Source organism: Heterodontus francisci, unplaced genomic scaffold (assembly GCF_036365525.1).
Source record: "Heterodontus francisci isolate sHetFra1 unplaced genomic scaffold, sHetFra1.hap1 HAP1_SCAFFOLD_2106, whole genome shotgun sequence".
NCBI classification, from domain to species: Eukaryota; Metazoa; Chordata; class Chondrichthyes; order Heterodontiformes; family Heterodontidae; genus Heterodontus; species Heterodontus francisci.
In genome coordinates this window covers 19,587-27,940 of record NW_027140153.1, presented here as the reverse complement: position 1 = coordinate 27,940, position 8,354 = coordinate 19,587, and the positions used below count along the sequence as shown (strand labels likewise).

The window sequence follows — 8,354 nt, the reverse complement described above, 5'->3', positions numbered from 1 at the left end:
CTAGTTTACTAATTATTTCCTGCCTATCTTAAATCTAAATATATTTTTTGTCGTATTGTAATATCATCTCCATCTTGTAAGTCACTTGATAAATAGTGAGGCTTATTTGCTATTTCTGCCATTTCACCTTCATTACCTGAGTTTATTGTGTATTCCTTAGTAGTCCTATACCTATCCTGGGTTTTCTTTTGTTATTTATGTGTCAGTATATTCCTTGATAATTTGTCAGGTTTGGCTTTGCCCTCAATAATTTAAGCCTAATTGCTTTTTTCACTCTTCCCTGACCTGCTTGTATTCCCTATTGTCATCCTCTCCTTTACTGTCTATGTACTTAGTGTATATCTTTTCTTTAGTTTCAATTTTACCCCATCTCTTTATTCATCCATGGTGTTTCATTGTTGATTAGTTTAGACTTTTTTGTGGGAATATATTTCTCCTGATTCTTCTATTCTTCTTCTATTGAGAATGTTTTTTAAAATTCCCATACTGTTCTATCCCTTTGTCAATGTTCTTTACCTAGTCCCATTCTCACCCCCTCATAATTAGCTTTTTACCAATCTACTATTTTGGCATTTGTCCTATTATTTTCCTTCTCAATCTGATCTCAAACATTATAATGTTGTGATCACTATTGCTTGATGTTCCTCGACACTTACTTCTCTGCTCCAGTTCATTTCCCAGTAACAGATCCAGCAGTGATTCCTCCCTAGTTGGGCTTCTTACAGATGGGGTATGAAAGGAGTCCTGTACACAGTATCCAAACTCCATTCCCTTTAGCATCACCCACCCTTGCCAGTCTATTCAGGTGTAGCTGAAATCTCACATGATCATTACTGTACATCTTCCACTCATTTTATTGTTTATGCATTTCTTCCTCCACTTCCCTTCCACTGTTAAGTACACTTTAGAATACCTGTTAGCATGGGTGATTACTTGTTATCCTTTATCTCAATTCATATGGATTCTGTTTCCATCTTGCTGTTAGTTACGCCCTTTTTTTCTACTGGCTTAGGATAAATGTTGCCAAGGGGCAGCATGTAGATTAGGAAGAGTATTGGCCAAGGATACGTCCTTCAGGTAATCTGGCAGTAATGGTACAGTGGGCAGGAAGAGAAGTGACTGTGGGAGATTTCCTGGTTCCAACCGTACAGGGAAGAGTGGAGCGAGTGGATGGCAGTCGCACTGAGCTGTTCCACAGAGGAGGGGTGTTGGAGGAGGATGATGCAGTCAACCTAGTCAAAGGCTGCAGACAGGGATGAGGAGTCACTGTCACATAGGATGTCATTTGTGATATGGTTAAGGTAGCAGCAGGGGCAGAAACCTTATCAGAGATTTCAGACATGAAGTTATGAGAAAGATGGGCACAGATTTGGGAAGCAACAACACATTCAAGAACTTTAGTGAGGTAAGGGAGTGTTTTTGAGGAGGCCGATGACCACATGATCTCTCAGCTACCTGGTAATCACATGGTGTCTTGGGTATCTAGTGGTCACATGCCCTCCCAGCTAACTGATGGTGACCTGCTCTCTGAAATATACTTAGAAAGTATAATTCAGAAACTGGCAGTTCAGTCCAGTTCATTCATGTGGACATTCACCCTCCAGATGGGCAAATAATCCCAATCAAATTTACCTTCCCTAATTCCATATCTCTTTATCCCCTTTTCCTTCAGCCACTATCCAGTCCAATATTGAATGTTAACATTGCTTCTGCCTCAAGTACTAACTGTGGGAGCGAATTCCACAGACAATTCCTATATGAACTCTCCTGCTTCCAATATATGAGTGAGTGTTCACAGTGTTTACTTTTACATAACCTATGGACGGTGTCTCTCTGATTTTACTCTGTGCCTCATTGATTTCTTTGTTTATCCGTCTCCTTCAAGCCTATCTATGACTCTGTATTTCCCTGCCTCGATAGCCATGTTTAGAAGGTGCTGATTTAATTTGTTCTGAATTTCCTTACCATCCCAGTCTGGGACAAGTCAATTGTTACAACCTGAACTGATCCACTTTGGTCAGATTCTCGTTCTATGTTTAATGAGTTAATTCCCTCCTACTGATTTACAGTCAGATAGTCAGACACATGCATTACAGATTTACTCATTTATTCAACACCGCTGTAAACACAAGGAGCTCTCTCTCTCCTGAGATGAAGCATTGATATTAGAACAGGTAAGGGGGTCAGGCCTTCAGTTACACTGAGAGTTGCCAACTCTGGTTGAATGGATTCCTGGAGGTTTCATCACTAACCTCCCACTCCTATACTCCCACCATTGGTCACCCAACATGGGGATCCTCACAGTGCTCCAACTTCCCAATGGCAACTGGAAAGCGAGTAGAGTCTTCATTATCCAATTGGATGGTCAATCAAACAGCCTTATTCCAATCTCCAATATTTTATAACCAATCAACAACTTCCATTTATATAACATCTTTAATGGAATAAAATTCCCCAACGCAGTTTACAGGAAGATTATGAAACAAAATTTGACACCGAGCCACAGAAGGAGATATTAGGGCAGATGACCAAAAGCTTGTCAACGAGGTAAGTATTAATGAGTGTCTTAAAGGAGGAAAGCGAGGTTTACAAGAGAGGTTTAGGGAGGGAATTCCAAAGCTTAGGATCTTGGCAACTCAAAGCAAGGCCACCAATGTGGGAGAGATTAAAATCAGGGCTGCACAAGAGGCCAGAATTGGTGTTGCGCAGAGATCTGGGTGGGTTTGTAGGGCTAAACAAGATTAGAGATGGAGAGGGGTGAGGCCATGGAGGGAATTGTAACAGGATCAGAATTTTAAATTCAAGGTGTTGTTTAACCAGGAGCCAATATAGTTCAGTATGCACAGGGGTGACAGCTGAACAGAACTTGGTGAGAGTAAGGAAATGGGCAGCAGTTTGGATGACCTCAAGTTTATGCAGGCTAGAATGTGAGAGATCAGCCACATATGTGTTGAAATAGTCAAGTCTAGAGGTAACAAAGGCATAGTGAGGGATTCAGCAGTGGATGAGCTGAGGCAGGGGCAATATTGGGGAATGTTAAGGTGAAAATAGATGCACTCAATGATGGAGCAGATGTGAGGTCAGAAGCTCACCTTGGGGCCAAATATAACACCAAAGTTGTAAATAGTCCGACAATTGCCAGGGAGAGGAATAGAGTCGCTGCTGAGGGAGAAAAGTCTGTGATGTGGATTGAAGACAATGGATTCAGTCTTCCAAATATTTAATTGGAGGAAATTTTTGTTCATTCAATACTGGATGTCAGATAAATAGTTTGATAATTTAGCAACAGTGGGGAAGTCGGGTCAGCTGGTGCTGGGTGTCGTCAGTGCACGTGTGAAAACTAATGCTTTTGTTTGATATCACTGAGGGACAGCCTGTTGATGAGAAACAGGAAGGGACAAGGAGAGATCCTTTGGGAACACCAGAGGTAATGGTGCAGGAGTGGGAAGAGAAACCAGACAGGTGCAGTCCCACCCAGCTGGATAATGGAGAGGCGTTGGAGGATGGTGTGGTCACACGTATAAAAGGCTGCAGACAGTCAAGAAGAACGAGGAAGGATAGTCTGTCTTTGTGCAGTCACTGGTAAGCTTGATAAAAGCTGTGTCACAAACATTGCTCCCCTACACTTTCTCATGGGTCTGCATACAGTGAGACTGGGTAAGCTTGGTGATGTTGCTGCAAATTCTGGAACAGGTACCAAAATGAAACAGCTGCTCAGCTGAAGGGGGACAAGGCAGCCTGGAGACAGCTCTGAAGACCATCGCAATGCTGGAGGACTTGAGTTTGCTCCCAGCCGATGTGGCTATGTCAGTGAAGCAGTTCTTGCAGCAAACATACTGGAAGGGAGGAGGAGGAGATGGTGAAACTGCACTGGTACATGTCAATCTGGGAGGGTTTCTATCCTGTGTGGAGACTCTGGTGAAGCTCTAGAGAGGAAGAGTAGGTGAAACATTCCTGGCACACGTCACACTGGAAGGGTTAGTCTCCCGTGTCGGTACATTGATGTTCCAGGAGATCAGGCAACTGTTTGAAAGCTTTGTTGCAGAACTCACACCTGAATGGGGTCTCCTCTGTGTGAATTCGCTGATGTTCCACCAGGTCTGACAAATGTGGGAAGGTTTTCTTACAAAACTCATAACGGGAGGGTTTCTCCCTCGTGTGGGTCCTAAAGTGATCCAGGAGGTTCGATGAGCATGTGAAGACTTTATCACACATATCACACCTGAAAGTGTTCTCACCAGTGCGAATCCTCTGGTGTTGCAGGAGGTGGGAGGGGTGCTCGAAGGCTCTGTCACAAACCTCACACCTGAAGGGTTTGGCCCTCGTGTGGGTCCTGTGGTGATCCAAGAGGTTCGATAAGCGTGAGAAGGCTCTGTCACACACCTCACACCTGAAAGGTTTCTCTCCTGTGTGGGTCCTATGGTGATCCAGGAGGTTCGATGAGCGTCTGAAGGCTTTATCACAAACCTCACACTTGTAGGGTTTCTCTCCTGTGTGAATTCGCTTGTGTATCACTAGGGCTTGTGAACGTGTGAAACCTTGATTGCAAATCTCACAGCAGAAGGGTTTCTCCCCCGTGTGCACTCGCTGGTGGACCAGGAGGGTGGACGACTTTATAAAAGCATTGGCACACACCTCACACCTGAAGGGTTTCTCCCGTGTGCATGCGCTGGTGTTGGTGGAGAGCTGAGGACTGTGTGAAGGCTTTATCGCAAATCTGACAGCTGAACTTCCTCTCCCCTTGGTGGATACGCTGGTGCCGCAGGAGGGTCGAAGACTGAGTGAAGGAATTGTCACACACCTCACACCTGAAGGGCCTCTCCCCTGTGTGGGTCCTCAGGTGTTCCAGGAAGTATGATGAGCGTCTGAAGGCTTTATTACACACCTGGCACTTGAAAGGTCTCTCCCCTGTGTGGATGCTGTGATGGCGAAGGAGGGTTGATGAATCAATGAAGGTCTTATCACAAACCTCGCACTGGAAAGGTCTCTCCCCTGTGTAGATCCGCTGGTGAATCAGGAGGGTGGATGAACGTGTGAAACCTTTTATACAAACCTCACTGCGGAAAGCTTTCTCCTCCATGGGTACCAACTATTAGACCAGGAGGTTCGATGACTTCACAGAAGTTTTGACACACACCTCACACCTGAAGGGCCTCTCCCTTGTGTACGTGCACTGGTGAACCTGCAAGCTCAAGGTCACAAACGCTTGTTGTGAAACTCACACTGCAGCAGCTTTTTGCCAGTGTGAATGTGTTGGTGCTGTAGCAGCATTGATGAGTGTGTGAAAACCCTGACAAACACCTCACAACTGAATACTCTCTCCCCTGTGTGAATGCGCTGGTGTTGTAAGAGACTGGACAACTTTGGGAAAGCTTTGTTGCATATGTCATGCGTGAACAGTTTCTGCCCTGTATGTGTTCTCTGACAGACCAGGAGGTGGGATGATTGAGAGAAAGTTTTGTCACACACCTCGCCTTTGAACAGTTTCGCCCGTGTTGGTGTTTCAGGAGGTACGATGGACGTACGAAGGTCTTCTCACACACTTCACACTAGAACCACCTCTTCTCTGTATTGATGGATTGGGGATTCACATGGCCTGATGACCTTGCAGAGACTCTGTCAAATTGTCCACATTCAATTGTTTTAGATTAGATTAGATTAGAGATACAGCACTGAAACAGGCCCTTCGGCCCACCGAGTCTGTGCCGAACATCAACCACCCATCTTTATACTAATCCTACACTAATCCCATATTCCTACCAAACATCCCCACCTGTCCCTATATTTCCCTACCACCTACCTATACTAGTGACAATTTATAATGGTCAATTTACCTACCAACCTGCAAGTCTTTTGGCTTGTGGGAGGAAACCGGAGCACCCGGAGAAAACCCATGCAGACACAGGGAGAACTTGCAAACTCCACACAGGCAGTACCCAGAATCGAACCCGGGTCCCTGAAGCTGTGAGGCTGCAGTGCTAACCACTGCGCCACTGTGCCATGTAGCTGCCCTCATGTTACAGGAGACACAATGGTATCACTAAGACTGTTTATACTCTCACCGTCTGTGGATGAGGAGGTTCAACAATCATATAAAGCCCTCAGCAAACATCAGACACCTGTCAGGATCTGCCAGTGCATCACAAGGTATAATGAACACTCAAAGCCCTCCTCACACTCGGAGCAGTCCTTACGCCCCTCACTGTGAATGACCTTTCACCTGAGTGGATGTTCCGGTGTTTCAGGAACGTCAATGACTGTAAAAACCACTGCTGGTGGAAACTGAGAGACTTCTTTCCAATCTCACCCGTTACACTCCCTCAATCTCCTGGACTGACTGATATCCCACAGCCAAACCTATGGAAGCGTTGGTTTTGATTGGAAGCTGGATACTGGTCAGCTTCATTTCTCCTGACCAATCAGATTTATTGGAGATGCTTTTTCTGTGGAATTTTCCCTGAGGTGATGTCCGGGATCTCCTCGGGTCTTGGCTGGGTGTGGTGTCTATCCACTCTCTATTCTCTGATTTAATACGGTGAGATACTCCTGTAACACAATAAAATAATGGGTGATTTTCCTCCGATTCTCTCCTGTCTCTGAATGTGCTGACCCCTCACTGGGAGACTGGTGTCCAGGGAGGGTCAGCAGGTTACTGAACTGTGGGGGCAGTAAATGTGGATTGCCTGTGCTGGATTTTTTTCAAACTTGAAAAGAACTTGCATTTATATAGCACCTTTCATGACTACCGACTGTCCCAAAACACTTTACAGCCAATGAAGTATGTTCGAAGTGCAGTCACTGTTATAATGTTGGAAATGCTGCAGTCAATTTGTGCACAGCAAGCTCCCACAAACAGCAATGTGATAATGACCAGCTAATCTGTTTTTGTGATGTTGATTGAGGGATAAATATTGACCAGGATCCCGGGGATAACTCCCCTGCTCTTCTTTGAAATAGTGCCCTGTGATCTTTTATGTCCACCTGAGTGGACAGAGGGAGCCTCAGTTTAACACCCTCAGTACTGCACTGGAGTGTCAGCCTCAGTGCTCAAATCTCTGGAATGGGCCTTAAACCCACAACCTTCTGATTCCGAGGTGAGAGTGTTAACTAAACCACGGCTGACAATAACTTATAATATTTCTGTTGTATTAGATTCAGTTCCTAAGGGGTTAAGTCCCAAGGCTGTGAACAGAATGCTTTTCCCACTCGAAGCTGCAGCCTGGAAGTTTGATTTGATTTAAAGTGGTAACTAGTTAGAGCTGCAGTTGTCAGTATTGTCTTTGTGTCTGGGTTCCTGAAGCTGTGAAACGTGGTAAAGACCCAGGTACCAGCTGGAATAGACATCTTAAGACATTGTCTTCAATCAGTACTGCTTATTAACCATTCTACTTTCATTAACTCATCGGAGTTATATTGTTTGTCCACAGTTCTAACAGTATGTGAGGAATAACCCACTGTTCCCAGGAAAGCTCACCCTGTTAGTTTTAGTGAGATTATTGAGCGTGTTTCAAATCCCTCCATGTCCTCGCTTCTCCCTATCTCTATAACCTCCTCCAGCCCCACAACCCTCTGAGATATCTGCACTCCTCTGATTCTGGCCTCTTGAGCATCCCCGATTGTAATAACTCCACCATTGGTGGCCCTGCCTTCAGCTGTCTGGGCTGTAAACTCTGGAATTTCCTGTCTGAACCTCTTCACCTCTCTCTCCTCCTTGAAGAGGCTCCTTAAAATCCATCTCTTTGACCAAGATTTTGGTCATGTCTCCTAATATCTCCTTTGATGGATTGGTGTTGTGGTTTATTTGATAACATTCCTGTGAAGTGTCTTGGGATATTTTATTATGTTAATGGTGCTATAAAAATGCAGGTTGTTGCTGAGGGAGGCTCTCTTTAGCCCTATTGGGTCTCCAAGTATCCACACCCACATGGTATCTGACGCACAGCATCTGGTGGCATTTCTCCAGCATCACTGTGAGTCCTGCCTCCTGTAACTGGATATCTTCAATGTGAATCATAGAATCATCCAACAGTTTCAGCACAGAAAGAGGCCATTCCACCCATCGTGTCTGTGTCAGCTCTCTGTAAGAACTTCTCACCTCATCCCACTCCACCACCCTTTCCATGTAGCCCTGAAATTTTTTCTTTTTAGATAATCATCCAGTTCCATTTTGAAAGCCATGATTGAATCTGCCTCCACCAGACTCAGCCAATGAAGTCCAGATCATAACCTCTCGCTGTATTAAAAAGTTTTTTCACACCACCATTGCTTCTTTTGCCAATCACCTTAAATTGATGTCCTCTGGTTATTGACCCTTCCACCAATGAGAACAGTTTCTCCCTATCTACTCTGTCTCG

General features: G+C 44.9%; 1 pseudogene; it reads right to left on the bottom strand.

Annotated features, from left to right (window-relative positions):
- Nucleotides 1-3,456: 3,456 nt before the first annotated feature.
- Nucleotides 3,457-5,635, bottom strand: LOC137358962 (zinc finger protein 271-like; annotated as a pseudogene).
- Between the last annotated feature and the right edge of the window lie 2,719 nt (nt 5,636-8,354).